The following is a 10,000-nucleotide window of genomic DNA, read 5'->3' on the forward strand; positions in this document are numbered from 1 at the left end:
TGGTACATTCCACAAGTATTTCTTTTCATTATGATTGGTTATGGCTTCTACCACATTGTGGGTTTTTATTTCTTTGTCCTCGGGATTATCCTTCCTATGGATCTCATTATAGGGTGTCCTAACCACAACGTCATGTCTCATCGGTAGATAATACATTGATGACATTTTCGTGATATTGGGTGATACCTTCAGTGTGAACTCCATAGAGTCTGCATCGGTTATCACATTTTACGGATCTTCCCGCATCTCTAACCCTTTTGTGCATCAGGTATTTGGTTGATATTTCCTGTTCTTGGATTGCAAACGCATATCCTTCAAAGTGTGAGGCAGTAATCCGGCTATTCGTCCCTGATAAACGGCTTTGATGATCGATGTTACTATCATCACGGAGCTTTCTGCTAACATTCCAATGCATAGGCCATCTGCGCATACAGGCTCATCCTTTCGTCTGATATGTTGTGGTAGATCGTGCGACTTCTTTGGGCAAGTATTCTAGGTTATCAGACGAAGAGTGTTTCTCAAGGAGTTGCCTGCCAAGTCTTATGATGTTATCAGCCTCATGTGTACAAACTTGGTCAAGGGTGCACTTTGATGCTTGTATGTATGTATGTATGTATGTATGTATGTATGTATGTATGTATGTATGTATGTATGTATGTATGTATGTATGTATGTATGTATGTTTGTATGCATGTGTGTATGTATGTTTGTATGTGCGTGTATGTGTGTGTAATTATCTGCTATATTTTTTATACGTATATTATGTACTTATGTATGTCTTTACATTTGTTTCGAACAACATATTCAGCAGTGCATATAATGAATGTTTAATGCACAAAATTCGTGAAACGTTTCATATTTCTTTTATTACAGTTTCACATCCATCCATTCGTTCGTCCGTCGGTCCATGCGTCCCTCTGTCCATCCATACATCCGTCCGTCCCTCCATCCACACACCCACCAGCCGTCCGTCTGTCCATCCATACATTCAGCCATAACAATGTTGTTTTACTCAGCAATCTGAAGAGTTATCATAAGTGTGTAATAACGAGTTAATAGAATTAGCAGCGCTAAGACTTTTTGGTGGTGGTCATGGTGGGGAAGGAGAATGGAAACGGGATAGGAATCGGAGAATTAATCAGCTCAGTTCTCGGTATGTAGGTAGAAATACGAGGTAAACATTTCTTCATATCATACTATATTGTCTCGAAAAGAAAGGGAACAATTTGGAGATGTAGTCCTAGACACACCATGTCTGGTAAAAAAAGAAAAAAGCAAAAGCCGGGATGGTCATAGCTGGAATATCCTTGACCCCAGCTGCAGCAATAGCAGCAGCGATGGTAAGGAAATCGAATCAGAATACACGAAGCGAAGATAGCTTGACGTGTCACATGAAGCATGGAGAACTGTTAAGCTCTCAGATTACTCAGAGAAAGGGATTGGTATTCACCCCACGCATCTTTATAAAGAGCACAGATTATATTACAATGTCATAGGGAATGATAACACGATACGCTATCAGACTCTCACGTGCATACATTTACTAACAGTAAAGAACACATACTCGTGTCACTGAGGGTCCCTCAAGTCTAGGGAAGAGGCCAAGGGTGGATTCCTCACTTTCTTTCAAGTTTGAAGCTATTCACTGACGAAATTCTTTAAATGTTTTGGTCCCGTCCCCCCCACCAATAGTTTAAGCCTTATGAGCAAAACTGTAATCTTAACATCTTATATGAAAGCCAATGTATGTATGTATGTATGTATGTATGTATGTATGTATGTATGTATGTATGTATGTATGTATGTATGTATGTATGTATGTATGTATGCATGTATGTATGTATGTATATGTATGTATGTATGTATGTATGTATGTATGTATGCATGTATGTATGTATGTATGTATGTATGTATGTATGTATGTATGTATGTATGTATGTATGTATGTATGTATGTATGTATGTATGTATGTATGTGTATGTATGTATGTATGTATGTATGTATGTATGCATGTATGTATGTATGTATGTATGTATGTATGTATGTATGTATGTATGTATGTGTGTATGTATGCGTGTATGCATGCATGTATGTATGTATGTATGTATGTATGTATGTATGTATGTATGTATGTATGTATGTATGTATGTATGTATGTGTGTGTGTATGAATGTATGTGTGTGTGTGTATGTATGTATGTGTGTGTGTGCATTTGTATGCATGCGTTATTCTATTATTCTTTAATCGATTTCAACAACCAGAGGCACCAAAATTACCGATAATACTTTTGCTTATTTTAGACTCGTTTCCCAGAATCGGTTTTGGTGAAGAAATGAGTGGGACAAGGTTGCCATTCTTTGCTGCGTTTCTGTCGTAATGTGCGTTTATCTAATGTCTCAGATAAAAAAGCGGTAAAAATTAAACACGCACGCATACGCACACACACACACACACACACACACACACACACACACACACACACACACACACACACACACACACACACACACACACACATACCAACAACAACATTGCCTCAACGATCTTGACAATGACGACGAAGACGACGACAAACACCACAACCACCACCACCACCACCACCTCAATTTCTCCTCTCCTGCTCCTCCTGCTCCTGCCCCTCCTGCTCCTGCCCCTCCTCCTCCTGCTACTACAAACGCCACCAGTACTACTGCTGTCACCATATCGCCACTGTACCTACAACTACCACCAGCAGTACCACTAAATACCACCACTTCTGTTGTGACGTACACTAACACCACTCCTACTACGTGAGATACTACTACAAGCACTACGACGGCTACCCACCGCTAATACCATCCAACTACTACTACAGCAACCATCAGCACCATCACCGCATCGTCGTGGTCATCATCATCATCATCAATAACAACAACACTGTCAATGAGGAAGTATTAGCGAGCAGCCGACTAACATTTGCAGAAAACCACTAGTAATAAGTCACCGCCACCACCATAACAACAACAACAACAACAACAGCAGCAACCACTATCACAACTGCCACCGACAACAACACCATCACCAACACCATCACAACTAACATCTCCTCTACCACTAACACCACCACCACCACCGCCACCACCACCACCATCACCACCGCCACCACGACCACCACAACGACGACGACGACGACGACGACCACCACCACCACCACCGCCGCCGCCACCACCATCAAAACGACCGTCACCATCACCACCACCATCATCATCATCATCATCATCATCATCATCATTATCACTACCTTTGCTTCTAGCACCACCACCACCACCACCTAAATAAACCCTAGGAAAAAAGGAGAGAGAGAAAAAAAGCAGAAATACAAAAGAACATAGTACAAGCAAAACAAAAGAACACAACAACAACAACAACAACAACAACAATAATAAATATATGAATTAAAAGGTGAAACCTTCGCCCCCCCACTTCCATCCATTGCATCGACCGCCAAGCATCTCTTCTTACATCCCTTTCCAGCAGTGGCGAGTTGAGTCCCAGTCGAACCCTCCAGGGACATAACTTCAGATATGAATTATATACATAGCGCACAGCGCCGTGGGAGAGAGATAGCAATGAAAGCTAAGCTAATGCGATTGGCTAACTTCGTTGCTTGGCTGCTTCGGTGTTATGTTGGGATTTCACACTCTACTTATCTGCCGAGCGGAAGCGATAGTTGTTGTTGTTGTTGTTGCTGTTGTTGATATTGTTGTTTAGCTCCAAGTTAACCATTATCGTGCAGACCTATGGTCAAACACGTTCCAGTCGTGACCACCTTTTTTTTTTATTGTATGCGTTGTTTAAGGGTTAACTGTGACATTTTTTCGAAGACAGCGGCTGCTATTTCTCGCAATCTGAGTGATCTCGTAGAGGCTCCCTTATCGGCTGCTGATTGATTATTATGGCGGCTAATAGCAATGACAGCAGTGTTGCTTGTTTTGTGGTTGTTAGTAAGAGTTGGTGTGGTGGGGGAAGCGATGACGATGTTTCAAATCTGATGTTGGTTAATGGTAACGGTCTCGTTGTTGTTGTTGTTGTTGTTCTTTAGCTCCAGGTCAGTCTTAATTGAGAAGTCATAGAATGTAAGACCTTCCAGCCCAAAGTATCCATTTTTTAAAAGGAGTTTCTAGGAAACATTATCCAATGCATCCTTCTTATATGCAAACGGCGGAGCATAATTTGAGAGAGGTTTCACTGCGATTTCTAGCAGATCACGTAGAAGCTCCCCCCGTTTCCCTGTTGTTGTTATCGTTGCTGTTGCTGATGTCATTTCGCCTCCGATTAACGTTGACCAAGCAAACCTAAGATGAAAGGCATTCAAGCTCCGATCATCCTGGATTTTTACCTCTGTCTTAAGGAACCCAGGGCTCCAGGAACCAACCGTATTCTTTTCTAAGGTATTATTGAGTGATTTGAGGGAGATTTGGCTACTCCGAGCACAAGAAGCTCCCGTTAACCCAGCTTATTTGGAGTCTCTAACAGTATTTGTCGCGGTTTTGTAGTGTTGGTATTTAATCCCAGGTCTGTATCGATCAGCCGAATCTATGGTCAAAACCGTGATCATCCCATTGTTTTTTCTTAATATAACGAAACTAGAAACTAGCTTCAGATTAGCCAAAGTTCTCTTCTTGTTTTAAGTCAGTAGGATGTAGTTTCAGAGAATTTGATCTTTATTTCTTGCAGCCTTAACTAACAGCGTAGAGCAAGCATGGTGAACAATTTTTCAGCAGCGGACCACAAGAGACATGACTCATTATAAGGTGGGATGCATTACTAAAAAACATTTTGGTAATTTTTCGTTTGGAGCGTCATTCAGAAAGTTCCAGGGGCCAAAAGTTGCCCCTGACTGGGGACGAGGTTGTCCTCTTTGCCATATAGCTGTGGCAGTAGTTTAAGTTGTGTGGCTGGTCAGAGTTGTGACTCTGAGGAGGAGTAGTAAGAGAGGGTGGATGAGGAATAAGTCTTTGATGTTATTGTGGTTCTTTAGTCTCGGATTATTAGACTCAATCAAAGAGAGACATGATCATCCAAGGACATTCTAGTCATGACTCTCCAGTACATTTTTCGGCATAGTAATCCTGGATCTCATCATTCGATGCGTTCTTATCTAAGACAACAAGGTGTGATTTGAAGAAGATTTGACTGCTATTTCTAACACGCTGAATGACCATGTAAAAGTAGGTCTTTAATAACATTAATCAACAAGAATTTATTTTCTATCAGAAGTGAAATTAGCTATTTTTTAATTCCCATTTGTCACTGATTCCAAATTTACTTTTACCTTTTTTCTTTCCTAACACGTCGAAATTTTGAAATATGTTTTTCTTTTTCTCAATTTCGTCAATATCTTAAGGTATATTAAATGACATTTTATACGAAATTTGTTTATCGTTTGAAACGGGAAAAGAAAAGTATACACTTAATTCACGCATAATTTTAACTGGATATATAATAGATTGAATTAAATACACGCAACTAAAGAATATACATTATACAATTTCTTTGTAAAGTATTGCGAATATAATTTAGTTTCAAATTTTGGCATAAGGCCTGTAAGTTCGGGGTAGGGGCTAAATCGATTACATCGACACCAGTGTTCAACAGGTACTTATTTCATCGACCCCGAGAAGAAGAAAGGCAAAAACGACTTTGGAGGAATTTAAACTCAGAACGTAAAAACAGACGAAATGCCGCTAAGCGTTTTGCTTGGCGTGTTAACCATTCTGCCAACTCGCTGCCTTTATTACAACTATGTATGTATGTATGTATGTATGTATGTATGTACGTATGTACGTATGTATGTATGTATGTATGTATGTATGTATGTATGTATGTATGTATGTACGTACGTACGTATGTATGTATGTATGTATGTATGTATGCATGCATGCATGCATGCATGTATGTATGTATGTATGTATGTATGTATGTGTGTATGTATGTATGTATGTAATGTATGTATGTATGTATGTATGTATGTATATTTGTACGTGTGCGTGTGACTGTGTGTGTATGTATGAATGTATGTATGTATGTATGAATGTATGTATTTATGTATGTATGTGTGTATGTATGTATGTATGTATGTATGTACGTACGTACGTACGTATGTATGTATGTATGTATGTATGTATGTATGTACGTACGTATGTATGTATGTATGTATGTATGTTTGTATGTATGTATGTATGTATGTGTATATGTATGTATGTATGTATGTATTTATGTATGTATGTATGTATGTATGCATGCATGTATGTATGTATGTTTGTATGCATGTATTATGTATGTATGTAGCTTATAAACATAGTTTAGCTTTTCGCTCTCCATCATCCCACACTAGTTAGGTTTCATTCCCAAACCCCTGGTATTTATGTCTTTGGTCAGAGATAAATCTCTAACAAGATCTTTCAAATGCTCATATGTCACATCATAACTTTTAGCCTCATTATGAGTTATCGCTAAATTTCCAACAATAATTCCATTATTTTGATTAATCTTTAAAATCATTCTAGAAGCTGATTTTTTTTTATCCGCCATACATTTTTTTCGCTTTCATCAACAATCGCAAAATCAAGAATTATTCTTTGACTGGATGGAAGCACTCCGTCGGTTACGACGACGAGGGTTCCGGTTGATCCGATCAACGGAACAGCCTGCTCGTGAAATTAACGTGTAAGTGGCTGAGCACTCCACAGACACGTGCACCCTTAACGTAGTTCTCGGGGATATTCAGCGTGACACAGAGAGTGACAAGGCCGGCCCCTTGAAATACAGGTACAACAGAAACAGGAAGTAAGAGTGAGATAAAGTTGTGGTGAAAGAGTAGAGCAGGGATCACCACCATCTCTGCCGGAGCCTCGTGGAGCTTTAGGTGTTTTCGCTCAATAAACACTCACAACGCCCGGTCTGGGAATCGAAACCGCGATCCTACGACCGCGAGTCCGCAGCCCTAACCACTGGGCCATTGCGCCTCCACATTCTTTGACTATCAATAGTTGAGTAAATAATCTTGGCTCCGAATTTTCTGCAGATATGTATTTAAAATCTGTACAAAGTCCAACACCGCCAGCAATTGTTTCTTCACCACAATCCATTCCATTATCTATGGAAGCTAGTCCATCATTTAGAGAAAAGAGACTGAATATTGTTTTATCTTGCTGGATTGGGATTAATGTTGATTGTACGTTTGGATAGACAATCTTGTGATTGTTCATTGTGGAAACATCATCATCATTGTTCGACCGTGGTCGAGACAATGGAATTTACCATGCTACGCCAGACTTCACGGTCCATCATAGCATTACGGAGGTCCTGTTGCTGGATGCCTGTATTCCTGGAGATTACATCAGGATAGGAGAGTGTGTGCCCTCTGGTATCGCGAGCAGATGGCTTCCAGAGGAGAAGAGTAGAAATTACCTCGTTTTCAGCTCTACAACAATGTGGAAACACTTCAAGAATATCAGGTAGCAAGATGTTTTCGTTCTTCTGTATCATGGCTATGTAAAAAAAACAACATAGTTAGTTAGTTAATTTGGCTCAAAAGCAAATAGCAAGGCCATGTAGGGGGACATGGAGTTAAGTACAGGGTGGTGTTCATGTAAAGAGTTCAGGCCACTTGAGGTCAAGGGAGGCTTTGAACAAAGCGGTCGTCGGCATCTTCACCATCTCGTCTGGCAGCTTGTTCCACGGATCCGCAACCCGGACGGAGAAAGGTCCTCTCCTTCGATTGAGATGAAATCGTCGCAGGTAGAGCTTTTCAGAATGACCCCGCAGCCGACGCTCTGGAGCAGGAGTGAAGAACAGCTCTTTCGAGAGGTTACACTTTCCGCTTATGATGTTGTGGGCGAGAATGAGATCACCACGGCGGCGGCGTTTTTCAAGAGAATAAAGGTCGAGCGTCCTCAGCCTTTCTTCGTAGGACAAATTTTTGAGACCATGAACCATGCGGGTAGCCAGCTTCTGGACTCTTTCGAGGTGCTGTATGTCTTTGAGGAGATAAGGAGAAGAGGTTTGAATCCCATACTCCAATATGGGTCTCACCAGCGTGACATAGGAATATGGCTGCTGTGAGCATTCCGAATGACCGTCGAATCAAGAACAGAATTCCGCGTGCTTTGTTGGCAGCATGGACGCACTGGGCCGAAGGCGAAAAGGAGGAATCCACCAAGATACCCAGGTCCTTTACCTGATCGGTCCTCTCCAGCAGCAGACGACCCGGCTCGAAATCAAGTTGAGTTGCAGGAGTAGAGCCGACAGGCAGATGACAGCACTTTGACACGTTCAGACACAGGTCCCAATCGTTAGACCACTTCCAAATTTGGTGGAGGCATCGACGAAGATCTTCTATATTACCGCGAGGAGCGACCAGTTTGATATCGTCGGCAAATAGAAGGGTGTGTTGCGTGAGATCGTCGGGCAAGTCATTTATGAAGACTAAGAACAACAAGGGCCCAAGCACTGAACCTTGAGGCACGCCACTGCTCGCACTGGAGACGTCGGACCGCGAACCATTAACTTGGACTTGGAAGGAGCGATCTGAGAGGAAGGCACCAACCCATCGTACAATATCCGGATGGAAACTATATGCTTGAAGCTTGACAAGTAATAGGCGGTGGTTTACCGAGTCAAAAGCTTTGGCAAAGTCCAGTAAAACGATGTCAACAGCATCACTATCATCGAGGATGCGCGTCACCAATTCTTCCATTACTAGTAAGTTGGTCAAGCATGATCTCTTCGGCACGAAGCCGTATTGGGAATCAGAGATAGAGGCTGTGTTTAGGAGGTGGAGCATCATACTTTTCTTAAGGATGGTTTCGAACATCTTGCTGATAATTGATGTAAGGGAAACCGGTCGGTAGTTAAGCGGGTCTTCGCGGCTCCCTTTCTTGAAAATTGGGCAGATTATCGCTGTTCTCCAGTCTGCAGGTATAACACCCGTCGCCAATGACATATTGAATAGTCGTGTTAAGGGCTCGCAGATGACCGGAGCTAACGCTTTGATAACCCGTGGGTGTATGCCGTCAGGGCCGTGACCCTTGTTGACATCGAGGCCTTGAATAACACGTTTGACTTCGTCCCGCGTGATGACCAATCGAAGCATTGGAGGTACCGATCTATCAAATAGAGGGGGTTCACGACCATCATCTTGTTTGAAAATAGTTGAAAAAGCCTCGGCAAATAATTGACTCTGTTGATAAGGGTCCTCAATCGATACGCCTGTTGAGTCTACCAACGTTGCAATCTGGTTGTTCAAGCGGGAATTCCGCTGGACATGGGCAAAGAAGGTTTTTGGATTGCTACTGGCATTTGCCGCGATTTTGTATTCATAACTGAAGCGTTCTTTCTTTTGGTGGTATTCATGTAAAAAGTTTAGGCCACTTGAGGTCAAGGGAGACTTTGAACCGAGCGGTCGTCGGCATCTTCACCATCTCGTCTGGCAGCTTATTCCACGGATCCGCAACCCGGACGGAGAAAGCCCCTCTCCTTCGATTGAGATGAAATCGTCGCAGATAGAGCTTTTCGGAGTGACCCCGCAGCCGACGCTCTGGAGCAGGAGTGAAGAACAGTTCTTTCATAGATGAACAAGATAAGCAACGTCGGATCAGCGCTGCCTGTTTAAGTGGTCTATATATCTGGCTGAACAGAAACGAAGGATCGATGCTCTTTTGACAAAGCCATGATATGGAGAGAACGGTGGCATTTTGCTAACTGGTGTTTTTGTAGTGTTAACATCAACATTTAGAAATACAAAAAAATTATCTAAAAAAATATCTTTAAGAAAATCAGATTAAAGCAGATCTGGTAGCGATATGAAGAGAATTCATGAGTGACCGCTTTCGGTTGTTATTAAAGACTAAGAAACGTAGTAAAAGCAAAAGTTTTCTGTGTCGATATTCTTATAGAATTACTACACCGGTAACCCCGTGGAAAACTTTGGTTTATACCACAGACTTTAAAAGCTGAT

At 41.7% G+C, this 10,000-nt stretch overlaps 1 long non-coding RNA gene across 1 annotated transcript in view; it reads right to left on the bottom strand.

The window, feature by feature from the left end:
* LOC118763698 overlaps positions 1 to 10,000 on the bottom strand; it is a 23,771-nt gene that overhangs the window by 11,471 nt on the left and 2,300 nt on the right. The window contains exon 2 of the long non-coding RNA XR_004999455.1: positions 5,315 to 5,321. This is a non-coding gene — a long non-coding RNA (uncharacterized LOC118763698). The remainder of the gene's footprint in view (positions 1 to 5,314; positions 5,322 to 10,000) is intronic.

Source organism: Octopus sinensis, linkage group LG6 (assembly GCF_006345805.1).
Source record: "Octopus sinensis linkage group LG6, ASM634580v1, whole genome shotgun sequence".
Lineage (NCBI taxonomy): Eukaryota > Metazoa > Mollusca > Cephalopoda > Octopoda > Octopodidae > Octopus > Octopus sinensis.